This window comes from Pongo abelii, chromosome 16, assembly GCF_028885655.2.
Source record: "Pongo abelii isolate AG06213 chromosome 16, NHGRI_mPonAbe1-v2.0_pri, whole genome shotgun sequence".
Lineage (NCBI taxonomy): Eukaryota > Metazoa > Chordata > Mammalia > Primates > Hominidae > Pongo > Pongo abelii.
Genome location: NC_072001.2, coordinates 54,482,985 through 54,496,460, shown reverse-complemented (window position 1 = coordinate 54,496,460; position 13,476 = coordinate 54,482,985). Strand labels below are relative to the sequence as shown.

General features: G+C 35.7%; 1 protein-coding gene across 11 annotated transcripts in view; it reads left to right on the top strand.

The window, feature by feature from the left end:
- Window positions 1-13,476, top strand: part of DMXL2 (Dmx like 2) — a 175,950-nt gene that overhangs the window by 58,160 nt on the left and 104,314 nt on the right. The window lies entirely within an intron of this gene.

The window sequence follows — 13,476 nt, the reverse complement described above, 5'->3', positions numbered from 1 at the left end:
ATTTTCTGTTTCTTAGAATCATTTATCTTCCTTTTTTCTTATTTTGATGGAGATATCCCCCAATAGGTTCCTGAAGAAAGGTGAATAGGAAAAAACATTTTTCAAGCCTTATGTGTCTGAAAGATTTTTTTCTTATGCTTGATTTTCTCGGGCATAGAATTGGGTTGAAAAATCACTGACCTTCGATATTATATCTCAATAAACTTTTTTATTGATACATATATGGGATACATGTGATATTTTGATATGTGCGTAATGTGTAATGATGGTCAAATTAGAGTATTTAGGATATCCATCACCTCAGACGTTTATCTCTTTTTGTGTTGGCAACATTTCAAATCTTCTAGTTAATTGAAATATACAATATGTTATTGTTAACCATTGCCACCCTACTGTACTATTGAACACTAGAACTTATTCCATCCATCTAACTGTGTATTTGTACCAATTAACCAACTTCTCTTCATCTCCATTTTTAGATCTCACATAAGATTGAGAAAATACGGTATTTTTTCTTTCTGTGCTTGTCTTATTTCACGTAACATAATGACTTCTAGTTCCATTTGTGTTACTACAAGTTATAGGATTTTGTCCTTTGTACAGCCAAATAGTATTCCACTGTGTATATTTACCACATTTCATTTATCCCTTCATTTACTGATGGGCATGTAGGTTGATTCTATATCCAGGCTATTGTGAATAGTGCTGCAGTAAACATGGGAGTGTAGCTATCGCTTTGATACACTGATTTCCTTTTTATTGGATAAATACCCAGTAGTAGGATTGATGAACTGTATGGTAGTTCTAGTTTTGTTTTTTTGAGAAAACTCCATACTGTTTTCCATAACCACTGGCACCTGAGCAAGCTGCCTGTAGGCCCAAGGACTGGTCCTCCTGGACCTGTGACTACTGGCGTCCTTGTATGCTGCCTGGGAGCCCAAGGGCCTGCATGCTTGGCCTGCCTCTGCCACCACGGGTGCCTCAGAACTGGCCTGTCTGGTGTCCCTGTCTGCAGCAAAGCCTCACCACAGCCTCTGCTACCAACCACAGCCTAAGCCAATGAGTAACTCACAGCCACCACTGACACTGACTACACCTGAAGAAATTGTATGAAGACTGCTCTCCTGCACTTACCCAGAATCAAAGCCAAACACACTATCCAACTAACACTACGACATTTGGGGGACCTGTTAAATCTGAAACTCATGTCTTTCAATTCTGAGAGATTATATTATTTCTTTCGTGTTATTTCTTTCTCTCTCTGGATCTTTTCTTACTCAGATATGGATACTTTTACACTAATTCTCTATTTTACTATTTTCCCCCTTTACTGTTGTCCACTTATTCATCTTTTTCTTTTAATTTCTGGGGGACTTTTCGGATGTAACTTCAAAGTAATTTTTTTCTGCTATTAAATTTTTAATTTTTAAGAGGTTTTAAAATTCTCTGATTTTTTTAAATTACAAAATATTTCATAAATTAAAAAAGTATATATATAACATGTTATATAAGATATAATAAACAATTAAACAAATACACATGTACCCTACTCCTCAACTTGAGACAAAGAACATAAAACAAATGGGTCCTTTATCTTTCTCCATGCATCTCCTTCCTCCCCTCCCACCCCAGGCAACCAGAATCCTGATTTTCATGTTTATTATTTTATTTAAAAAAGTTTCACTCATCTAAATTCCCAAATAAGGTAATATTTAGTTTTCCACAGTTCTGAACTTAACAGAGTTTGTGTTTTTCTTTCTTTTCTTTTTTTTTTTTTTTGAGACTGAGTCTCAATCGGTCACCTGGGCTAGTGTGCAATGGCACAGTCACGGCTCATTGCAGCGTCAACCTCCTGGGCTTAGGCAGTCCTCCTACCTCAGCTGGGAATACAGGTGTGTACGATCACATCTGGCTAGTTTTTTTTTCTTTTTTTTATAGAAATAAGGTTTCATTATGTTGCCCAGGCTGGTCTCTTTTCCCTTTATTTATGATGCCTTAAATTAAAAAAATTTTTCTTCAAACATGAACAGAAAGGTACTGAACTCCTATGTACCCATCACTTAGCTTCAGCCATTATCACTCAGCCAATCTTGTTTCGTCTGTACTACTCCTCCCCTAGTTGGATTATTTAGGCTTGTGTCACTGATGTCATTCGTCTGTAAATATTTCAGTATCTACTTTTGAAGTATAAAGATTTTACAAAAATATCCACAATATATAGTGGGTTAATTGTAGTTTGAATCTTGTTTAGGAAAATTTCTTACTGTGATGCTATAAAAGTATTCTTTTTTATTTTCTCCTAAAATCTTAAAATTTTAATCTCTTATATAAGTCCCTAATCCAAATGGAAGTTGTCTCAATAACATTTACTGAATAGTTCATTCTTTTTCCATTGATCTGCCATACCATTTCTGACATGTATTAAATAATGCTGTAGCAGATGTCTTGTACATGTCTGTTAGGCTCTTGTGTGGATTTCTCTTGGGTATATACATAGGAATAGAATTGCTGGGTTATATGTTATATGTGTCTTTAATTTCAGTAGATAATACCAATCTGTTTTCCAAAGTTGATATACTAATTTACACTCTAATAGTATACAATAGTTCCTGTTACTCCTAGCCAGTGCTGATATGGTCTGACTTTTAAACTTTTGTAAATTTGGTAGATGTCGAGTACCACCTCCTTGTAGTTTTTTTTGCTTTTTGTTTTTTTAGAGACAGAGTCTCACTCTGTCATCCAGGCTGGAGTACATTGGCCAATCATAGCTCACTGTAACCTTGAACTTCTGGGCTCAAGTGATCCTCCTGCCTCAGCCTCCTGAATAGCTGGGACTACAGGCATGCACCACCATGGCTGGCTAAGTTTTATCTATTTTTTTTTTGGTAGAGTTGGGATCTCCTTATGTTGCCCAAGCTGGTTTTGAACTCCTGGCCTCAAGCGATCCTCCTGTTTTGGACTCCCTAAGTGTTGGGATTACAGGCGTGAGCCACTACGCCTGGCCTCCTTGTAGTTTTAAAGTGCATTTCCCTGATTATTAATGAGGCTAAATACCTTTTCATTTATTTATTGGGTATTTGGATGACTGATTTAAAAGAAAGTAACTGGGCAAGTTCCTTGCCCGTTTTTAAAATAGTTTTTGGTCTTTTGTTGATTTGTAGGAGTTCTTTATTATGGGTATGAGCTTTTTGTCAGTTATATGTTTTGCAAAGATCTTCTCCCACTCCATTAGTTGCTTATTCATTCTCTTAATGGTATCTTTTGATGAGAGATATTTGATTTTAATGTCAAATATATCAGTGTTTTTCTGAGTCCTATTTAATAAGTTTTTCATACTGTGAGATTCTGAGGATTTTCCTATGTTACATAATCTTCTAGACCAGAGTTGCTCTTAAGTTTTTTTGTGCTGTGAATTCCTTTGCAAATCTAGTGAAGCCTATAATAACTTTCCTCATAGTATGATGTTTTTAAATGCATAAAATAAAATACGTAGCATTACAAAAGAAATTATTGAAATACAGCTTCAAGATATTAAAAAAATACATTTGTAATAGAGACATTATGTACTTTTAAATTAGTGCATTTGGTAACAAAAATTGCACTTAAAATATGGGCAGTTTTAATTGTGTTTAGCTATTGTATGTGGAATTAAAATTTCAGTATCTCACTTTCTAAGGTGAGGATAGGTTTTCCAAGAACAACAAAATTCACTGAAGGCTTTTTGGGTTGATCTCTAGTTGTAGAAATGTTAAACTTTACTGTTTTATTGCTCAGCAGTTAACTAACTGCACAGAGGTAGTTGCTTAATGGTTGCATGAACAATATAGACAGGAAGACTGCAATCGTGCGGTTTAGTAGTAGTTCCAATAACTAACAATTTCAAAGTAGAAATGAGTGTAAAAAATACTGTGAAATATGCAATAACTGTCATGTGATATGAAAACATCTTTGATTCTGTTAGAGACAAAATCATATGTACTGCCAATACTACTTTGGTTTGTTTTTTTCAATTAGCATTTATGAAAATAGAGAAGTAATTGTTTTTCCCCATTAAGGTTCATGGTGCCTTTGGGTCTTAGTTTTCTTGGTTTCTTCAGAAGCAGACTCTGAGATAAGGATTCAAGTGTAAGTAATTAATATGGGGAATGATCACACGAAATATACTGGATTGGAGGCAGGGAAGTGAAGGCACTTAATAACCTTTGTTAAGTGTATTAAGAAGCTGAATCTCTGGGTCCTTTGGGAACCCGTGTTCCTCACTTGCATCATGTTCCTTACACATGTTCTTCACACACATCATTTGAAGGCAGGTGAGGGCCAGGTATCAGTTCTCAGCACTCATAACCAGCTCCTAGAAAACCTCAGACAAAAAGATGTAGATGCTTGCAGTTGAAACTGGCACACCAAAATGCTAAGGCATGATGGGATACAAATGATGTGTCAAAAGTATCTTTTATATCTTGAAGTCTATCCATAGGACCTTTGGATCAGAGGACCTCAGGCCAAGAGCCTCTGGTCTAGAATATGGACATTTTATGTTTTATCTTTCACATTTAGGTCTAAAATCTATGTGAAATAATGTTTAGGTGTGATTTGAAGAAGGTCAAGTTTTATTTTTTCCTTATGGATATCTGGTTGTCTTGAACAATTTATTGGAAAAAATCCTCCCTTTCTTCATTGTTCTGCATTACCACTTTTGTCATAGAATCAAATGTCCATATTTCTGTAGGTCTGTTTCTAGGCTCTTTTCTCTAGTTCATTGGTCTTTCCTTGTATGAGTGCCACCTGACTTAATTGCTGTAGCTTTAAATTAAGTCTTGATATCTGGTAGGGCAAGTCCTCCCCTCTTGTATTTCTTTTTTAAGATCGTCTTATCTATTCTTGGCCCTTTGCATTTCTATATAAATTTTAGAATAAACGATAATTTTTACAAAGCAAACAGAAAACCTCTTATGATTCTGATTGGTATTACATTGACGGTGTAGGTCAGTTTGGGGAGAATTGACATCTTTACTGTATTTAGTCTTCCCATTTATGAACATGATGTATCCCTTCATTTATTTTAGACCTTTTTTTCCTCAGTAATGTTTTATAATTTTCTCTGTGAAGATCCCAAGTATCTTTTGGGATTAATTCCTAGATACTTGATGTTTTTGATACTGTTATAAATGGAATCATTATATAAATTTTTAAAAAATAATTGTTACTGGTATATAGAAATGCAGTTTTTGTATATTGGCTTTATGCCCAGCACCCTTACTAAACTCATTAATTCTAATAATTCCTCTGTAGATCATTTTGGATTTTATATGTACACAATTATATAATCTATGAATAATGAAAGCTGTAGTTCATCTTTTGTAACTCTCCCATGTTTCATATTTTTCCTTTTTTTTTTTTTTTAACCGCAGTGTCTAGGACCTCTAGTAGAGTGCTGAATAAACGTGGTGACAACAGGTCCATCTTTTTCTTGTTCCCAGTCTCAAAGGGATACCCTTCACTGTGTCATCATAAATATAATGTTTACTGTTGATGTTTGTGGTAGATACTTTTTTTTCAGATAAAGAAACTTTCCTTCTATTTGTTGTTTGCTAGATTGTTTTTCTAAACCACAAACGATATAGAATTTTAGGAAGCATTTTTTTCTGCATCTAATGAGACAATTTTTATCTTTTTTTTTGAGACAGAATCTCACTCTGTCACCCAGGCTGGAGTCCAGTGGCACAATCTCAGCTCACTGCAATCTCAGTATCCCAGGTTCAAGTATTTCTCTCATTTCAGCCTCCCAAGTAGCTGGGACTACAGGCACCCATCACCATGCCGGTTAATTTTTGTGTTTTTGGTAGAGATGAAGTTTCACCATTTTGGCCAGGCTGGTCTCGAACTCCTGACCTCAGATGATCCACCCGCCTCGGCCTCCCATAGTGCTGGGATTACAGGCGTGAGCCACTGTGCCCGGCCATCTTTTAAATCTTTTAATAAGATGAAATACATGGACTGATTTTGTAAACCTTGTATTCCTGGAACAATCCCAGCTTCATTATAATGTATTATCCTTGCTGGATTTGATTTGCTGATCTTTTGTTTAAGATTTATGTGTTAGAGTGAGATTCGGCCAATAATTTTCCCGTTTTCATAATGTCCTTGACAGATTTTTATGTTGATGTTATGCTGGCCTTATAAATGGGTTGGAAAGCTCTCTCTTGTGAAGAGTTTATATAAGATTGATATAGTTTTATTCTTAAGTATTTGCTGGTGAAGCCATATGGATCAGGAATTTTCTTTAAATTATTTAGATTTTCTTTTTCTTTTGTATGTTCAGTTTTGGTAAGTTGTATTTACCTATGATTTTACAGTTTTATTTAGATTTTCAAATTTATTAGCACAAAATTGTGTAAAACACCTTATCTTTTAATATCTATAATACATGTATAGTGATTTCTTCTTCAGTTTTGATATTATTTATGCCTTCCCTCTTTCTTCATTCATCTCACCGAGAGTTTATCAATTTTATAGGTCTTTTTACTGCCCTAAAAGTCTTCTGTGCTCTGCCTGTTTTTAACTATGGCTACCCCTGCTTAGTTGTTACTGTTATCTTTTCTACTTTTAAATGTTGGAGTGCCCAGGGCTCTTCTAGTCTTAAGGTTTCTGATGCCATTTAAATACCATTTTTGTATGCTGATGACATTCAACTTTGTGTTTTTTGCCTGTACCTCTTCCCTGGTCTCTACTTCCCCAACCCCTCAATTTGCTCCCTGATGGCTCACCTTTAGAATATATCCACAATCTGCTCACTTCTTTACCACCTCCACTCTTATAATCTGGTTGAAGCCACCATTGTTTATCACTCGTATTATTGTATTAAATTTTTAATTGGTTTCCCAATTTTTGCTGCACTTCTGTACAATCTATGTTCAAACCAGCAGGTGGAGTGATTTAAAAAATTTTTTTTTTGAGACAGAGTCTCTCACTGTCGCCCAGGCTGGAGTGCAGTGGCGCAATCTTGGCCCACTGCAACCTCTGCCTCCTTGGGTTCAAGCAGTTCTTGTGCCTCAGCCTCCCAAGTGACTGGGATTACAAGCGTGTGCCACCACACCTGGCTAATTTTTGTAGTTTTAGTAGAGACGGAGTTTCGTCATGATGGCCAGGCTGGTCTCGAACTCCTGGCCTCAAGTGATCTGCCCACCTTGGTCTCCCAAAGTGCTGGGATTATGGGTGTGAGCCACCATTCCTGGCCTGGAGTGATCTTTTTAAAATGTTGTCAGATCTTGTCACTCTTCTTTTGTACAAAACTGTCAAAAGCTTTTCTATTTCATTTACCAAAAGCCCAAGTCTTCGTGATGGTTTAGCATGCTCCATGCTTACCAGGACTCTCGTCACTGCTTCAACCTTATCTCCTGCTAACCCTCACCCCTGCACACTCCACTCCAGCTAGTTTGCCTCGTTGTTGTTAAACTAGATTTTAAAAATAAAACACTGAAATTTTGATAAGCCAGTTCAATAATCTACAAATAATAAAACATAGTATTTCTGGATAGAAATGTAGAGACACGTGAAGAATTTTCTGTAATGTCTTGAGAAGCGTGGGTATCTCATGAAGGGTACACTTATCAGAATCACAGGAAAAACAGTTTGAGAAATAATATAATTCATGTCTTTTTTTCCTTTTTTATTTTATTTTACGTAATCATGTCTTGATCTCTAAAACTAGGCAGTCACCTTTAAAACTTTGGATCTTTAAAAACAAATACCCCATTACTCCCAAAATTTGACTGAAAAAACTCACAGATTTTGTCTTTTTTTTGTTACTCATATTTCTTAGGATTACCACGTTAATAAGTGATTAATAAAGCCAATCATTCCTTTGACTTAACAAGTCCATAATAGGTGAACCTATGGATGATTTAATATAGGACCAGTTCAGCGTGTCAGAGAGCTGCTGGAGAGTCATACTGGAATCCAGCTTTATGATATTCCCAGTTAGTCATTGCTGATGTCAGCTTGGATACTGTACACACTGTGCATCATGTGGAGCATGTTTTCCTATTGCTGCCTTTTAAATATCATTAATGGCACTATGATCATGGGCAGGTATTGTATACACTTAAGTTTTCCTTGACTCATGTACAGTTAACCCTTGAACAACATGGCAGTTAGGTGATCCAACCCCCTGCACAGTCAAAAATCCCTGTCTAACTTTTGAGTCTCCAGAAACTTAACTACTAATAGTCTACTATTGACTGGAAGCTTTTCCAATTAAAAAAACAATAAATTAACACATTTTGTTTGTTATATGTATTATATACTCTACTCTTTTTTTTTAAACCCTGCATGTGGCATCCAATATATACTATACTCTTTTAAGGAAGAGAAGAAAAATGTTACTAAGAAAACCTTAAGGAAGAGAAAATAAATTAACCATTCATTAAGTGGATGTAGATGATTATAAGGTCTTCATCCTCATCATTTTCACATTTAGTAGGTGACAGAGGAGGAAGAAGAGGAGGAGTTGGTCTTGCTGTCTTGGGTGGCAGAGGCAGAAGAAAATTCATATGTAAGTGGACCTGTGCAGTTCAAACCCATGTTGTTCAAGGGTCAAGTGTACTTTAACATATATATTGTCTGCTTTTTTTTTATCATATAACTGGGCAAAGAAAATGCATTTTAGAATTCTAGCAATCTGCACTTGTAAGACACATGAGAATCTTTCATAGTTGTATTCGTATCATAATAGACTTTATATATGTAAAATTGATAGTGCATTTTGGACAAAAAATTGATTTGAAATTGTATCTGAAATTAACAACCTTCATTCACGTGTTTAGCAGATATTCTTTTGAACACCACCATATACCCTGAACTGTTGTGTGTGCTGGCAGTCTTATGATGAAGATGACAGACAAGGCTTTTGTTCTTATAGGACTTAATTTCTGGTGAGGAAAGACAGAAAAAAAAATCAAGTATTAACAAGTGCTATCCAGAAAATTAAGACAGGATGATATAGTAGTGTGATTGGGTGTCTGTTAGAGTGAGTGATCTTTAGAGAAAGCTTTGCTGAGGAGATACCTTTAAACTGAGGATTGAATACTACGAAGGAGACAACTGTGAAGTTCAGGGGAAAGAGTGTTTTTGGCCAAGGGAACAAACACCAAGTGCAAATGCTCTGAAATAGCAATTAGCAGGGCTTGTTAAAGAACAACAGAAAGCTGGAGTGTAGTGGTTAGACCAAAGTTTGAGATGCATCTGAGTTAAGATATCAGATAGGATAAGAGAGTCAGGAGTTCTCTGGCAATTTGAATTCTTTAGCCAAAGGTGGTGTTTAAATTTATGGGTCTGGATGAAATTAACTAGGGAGAAAGTGTGTATTAGAGAAGAGAATGGGACTCAGGATCAAATCCCAGGATCCTCAAACATTAAGAAATGATGGAGAGAGGGGAGATACCTACAAAGGATGCCAGGAAGGAGTAACCACTGAAATAAAACGAAAACCAGGAGAATGTGACATTAGAGAAGCCAAGAAAAAAGGTTCAAGGAGGGAATGTCAGTTAATTTTGTCAAAAGACCTAGAACACACGGGAGAACAGTTTGAACATCTGTAGATAGTACAGGCCTAACTGTGCATAAATTAAAGCAAAGAAACTTTTGTGGAATCATAAAGTTTTAATGATCTTAGTGATCACAGAAGAAGCTAAGGTTTTTGAAGTCCATGTCTCTGCCCTCCACTGCCACTACCTGTGTCAGCATCTTCGGGGCTGCAGACCTTTACAGTAGTCTCTTAAGTGATGTCCTGCAAACATCATCTGATTGGTCTGCCCACAGGAGCCAGCCACCTGAACATGCCATTCTCCTTTTCACCACCTTTTAATGACTCCTGTTGCTCCTAAAATGAAGATTATGATCTTTACCATGGCCTGTGAGGCTCTGCTGTATGATCTGGCCCTTCTGTGCCTCTCCAGCTTCTTTCCCACCTTAATGCCTACGACACTGATGTCCTTTCAAGGCCTTGAATATGCCAAGCTCTTTCCTGCTTCCACATCTTTTTATGTGCTGTTCTCTCTGTCTAGGGAATACCTACAATACCCAGACTTCCTTATTCTTTACCTGGTCGTCTTTTATGTATCCTTCAACTCTCAGTTTAAATACCACTTCCTTAAGGAATCCTCTGATCTCCCAGGCAAGGTCAAGTCTCCTTATTAAATACTTTCCTGGTGCCCTCTGCTTCTTTCTTATAGTGCTTATCACAATTGTAATTAAAACAATAATTTATATCCTCACTTAATGTTGCCTTCTTTTCTAAAGAATAAGCTCTGTGGGATTAGGAAATGTATTTTATTATTTCTGTCTCTTCCTCTGCCCCAGCTATATCCCCAGCCATTCACACAGTGGCTTCTTTCAATAAATACTTGTTGTTTGAGTAAATCTTGTAAGTGTTCCATAGTTGTACAGGCAGTTAATGGCACATCATCATTATCTATTAGTATGTGGAGGACTGATTTTGTTTTTAAGCCTGAGAATGGTTGGAAAGCCATTGAGTTTGCTTAGAGTGAAATGTGGCTCTTTAATAAATCTGTATCTGGACATAATCAAATGTATAATAATTGGTTCTTATGAAACATAGTAAAATATATGTCATTAGATTGAATTAAGAATAGTAGCTTGATACAAACTACAGGATGCCTACCCTTCCCTAAAAGGACATATGAACTGTTAAAATGTCCACAAAAATTTTATTTTCTAGATTATTGAGTATTTTTTTCATTGTGTTAGTCACATCTCCCTAAGCTGCTTATATCCAGTTATCCTAAGAGTTAAGTGTTTCATAATTCTTATGGAAAGATAATGCTTTTCTGGTAAGGATCCTATGGAGGTTAAGCAAATATGTCTTGGATTGAAAAAGCTATTTTCTCACATTTTTGAGAATATACCACATCTGATTAAGATTATCCTGATAAAAAGAACAGAAAGTAACTTTGGAATGTTGGGCAGTTTTTTTTTTTTTTTGGTACAATCTGTTCTGCTTCTGTTAATAAAGCCAAATTTGAATTGATAAAACAGATGGTCACTGTGGATCTCCCACTAGAAGGCATTTTCCACCGCCTCTGCTACACATGACAGGATTTTATTTCAGGTGTTGTAAGACTCAAATTCAATTACTTCCAGGATTTTTAATATTACGGTTCATTGAGCACTTTGGCTGGTAAGATCTAATTTTATAAATGTGGTAAATTAAATTTTTCTTAGGCTTAAGAGTATTTTAAATTTCTATCTGAACTTAAAATAAAGCCTTACTTACTAAAGAGCCTTTTCTACCCCACAAGACATACCTGATTAAATCTTTAGTTCAAGAATTGGTTTTCTCTGGTTTGCTTACTAGGAGATGTTTGCTGAAATTCTATTCATTTAGGTTCATAAAGTTTGTATTGGAACATTTAAAAAAATAATACTTGGTTATTTTGTAAAATTTGCAAGTAATTTAAAGTATCCTGTTTTCTTCAAAAAATGGAATGTATCTTTTCTTTTTTTGAGTTCTCGTACAGCATGGTGAATATAGTTAGTGATAGAATATTGTATATTTTAAAATTGCTAAGAGTAAATTTCAAGTCTTCTCACCATAAAAAACGTTAAGTATTTGAGGTGATGGATATGTTACCTAGCTTGATGTAATTATCATGTTATATTCGTGAATTATAACATCACTTCGTACTATGTAAATGTATACAATTATAAGTTGTCAATTTATAATTAAAAATGCAGCATTTTCTTTGAGAGAAGATTATGCCTTTGAGTGAAAAACTGGGTTTTGCAAGGGCTAGGATGAGAAGATTTCTTGAGGGGAAGGGTTGTGCCTTCTATGCTGATTTTGCTGGGGGTTTTAATTATAAAGGGATGCTGGATTTTGTCAAGTGCTTTTTCTGCATCTGTTGAGATGATCATGTGATTTTGTTTTTAATTCTGTTTATATGGTGTATCATATGTATTGACTTGCGAATGTTAAACCATCCCTGCAACCCTGGTATGAAACTTACTTGATCATGGTAGACAATCTTTTTGATATGCTGTTGGATTCGGTTAGCTAGTATTTTGTTACGGATTTTTGCATCTGTATTCATCAGGGATATTGGTCTGTGGTTTCCTTTTTTTGTCATGTCCTTTCCTGGAGTTTCTGCACAGTAAATGAAACAGCAGAGTAAACAGACAATCCACAGAGTGGGAGAAAATCTTCATGACCTATACATCTGACAAAGGACTAATATCCAGAATCTATAAGGGACTCAAACAAATTAGCAAGAAAAAACCAAACAATCCCATCGAAAAGTGGACTGAGGACATCAATAGACAATTCTCCAAGGAAGATATACCAATGGCTGACAAGCATATGAAAAAATGCTCAACATCACTAATGATCAGGGAAATGCAAACCAAAACCACAATATGATACCACCTTACTCCTGCAAGAATGGCCATAATCAAAAAACCGAAAAATAATAGATGTTGGTGGGGATGTGGTATAAAGGGAACACTTTTACACTGATGTTGGGAATGTAAACTAGTACAACCAGTATGGAAAACAGTGTGGAAATTCCTTAAAGAACAACAGAAGAACTACCATTTGATCCAGCTATCCACTCCTGGGTATCTATCCAGAGAAAAAGAAGTCATTATATGAAAAAGATACTTGCACATGCATGTTTATAGCAGCACAATTTGCAGCTGCAAAAATATAGAACCAGCCCAAATGCCCATCAGTCAATGAGTGGATAAAGAAATTTTGGTATATATATATATATATATATATACACACCATGGAATGCTATTCAGCCATAAAAAGGAATGAAATGACATTCGCAGCAACCTGGATGGAATTGGAGACCATTATTTTAAGTGAAGTAACTCAGGAATGGAAAACCAAACATCGTATGTTCTCACTCATAAGTGGGAGCTAAGCTATGAGGATGCAGAGGCATAAGAATGATACAATGGACTTTGGGGACTAGGGAGGAAGGGTGGGAAGAGAGTGAGGGATAAAAGACTACAAATTGAGTACAATGTATACTGCCTGGGTGATGGGTGCACCAAAATCCCACAAATCACCACTGAAGAACTTATTCATGTAACCAAACACTACCTGTTCCCCCAAAACCTATGGAAATTAAATAAATAAATAACACAAAAACACTAAACAAAAGTGAACTAAAAAAAAAAAAAGCTAGAAATTTCCCTCATGCACTCAGGTAACTGCAACTCCCCCTTTTGATATGTTGTACTTTCATTTTCATTCATATTTTCAACATATTTTAAAATTTCCCCTGTAATTTAGAAGTTTTTAGTTTTCAAATATTTGGGAATTTTCTAGATAACTTTCTGTTATCAGTTACTTAATTTTGTTGTGGTTTTACAGTTTTAGACAATAACAGATGAAAGAGGGACTGCTTCATTTGAGGGGGAGATTGGTGGGAATGGGAGAAGGGCTAGAGT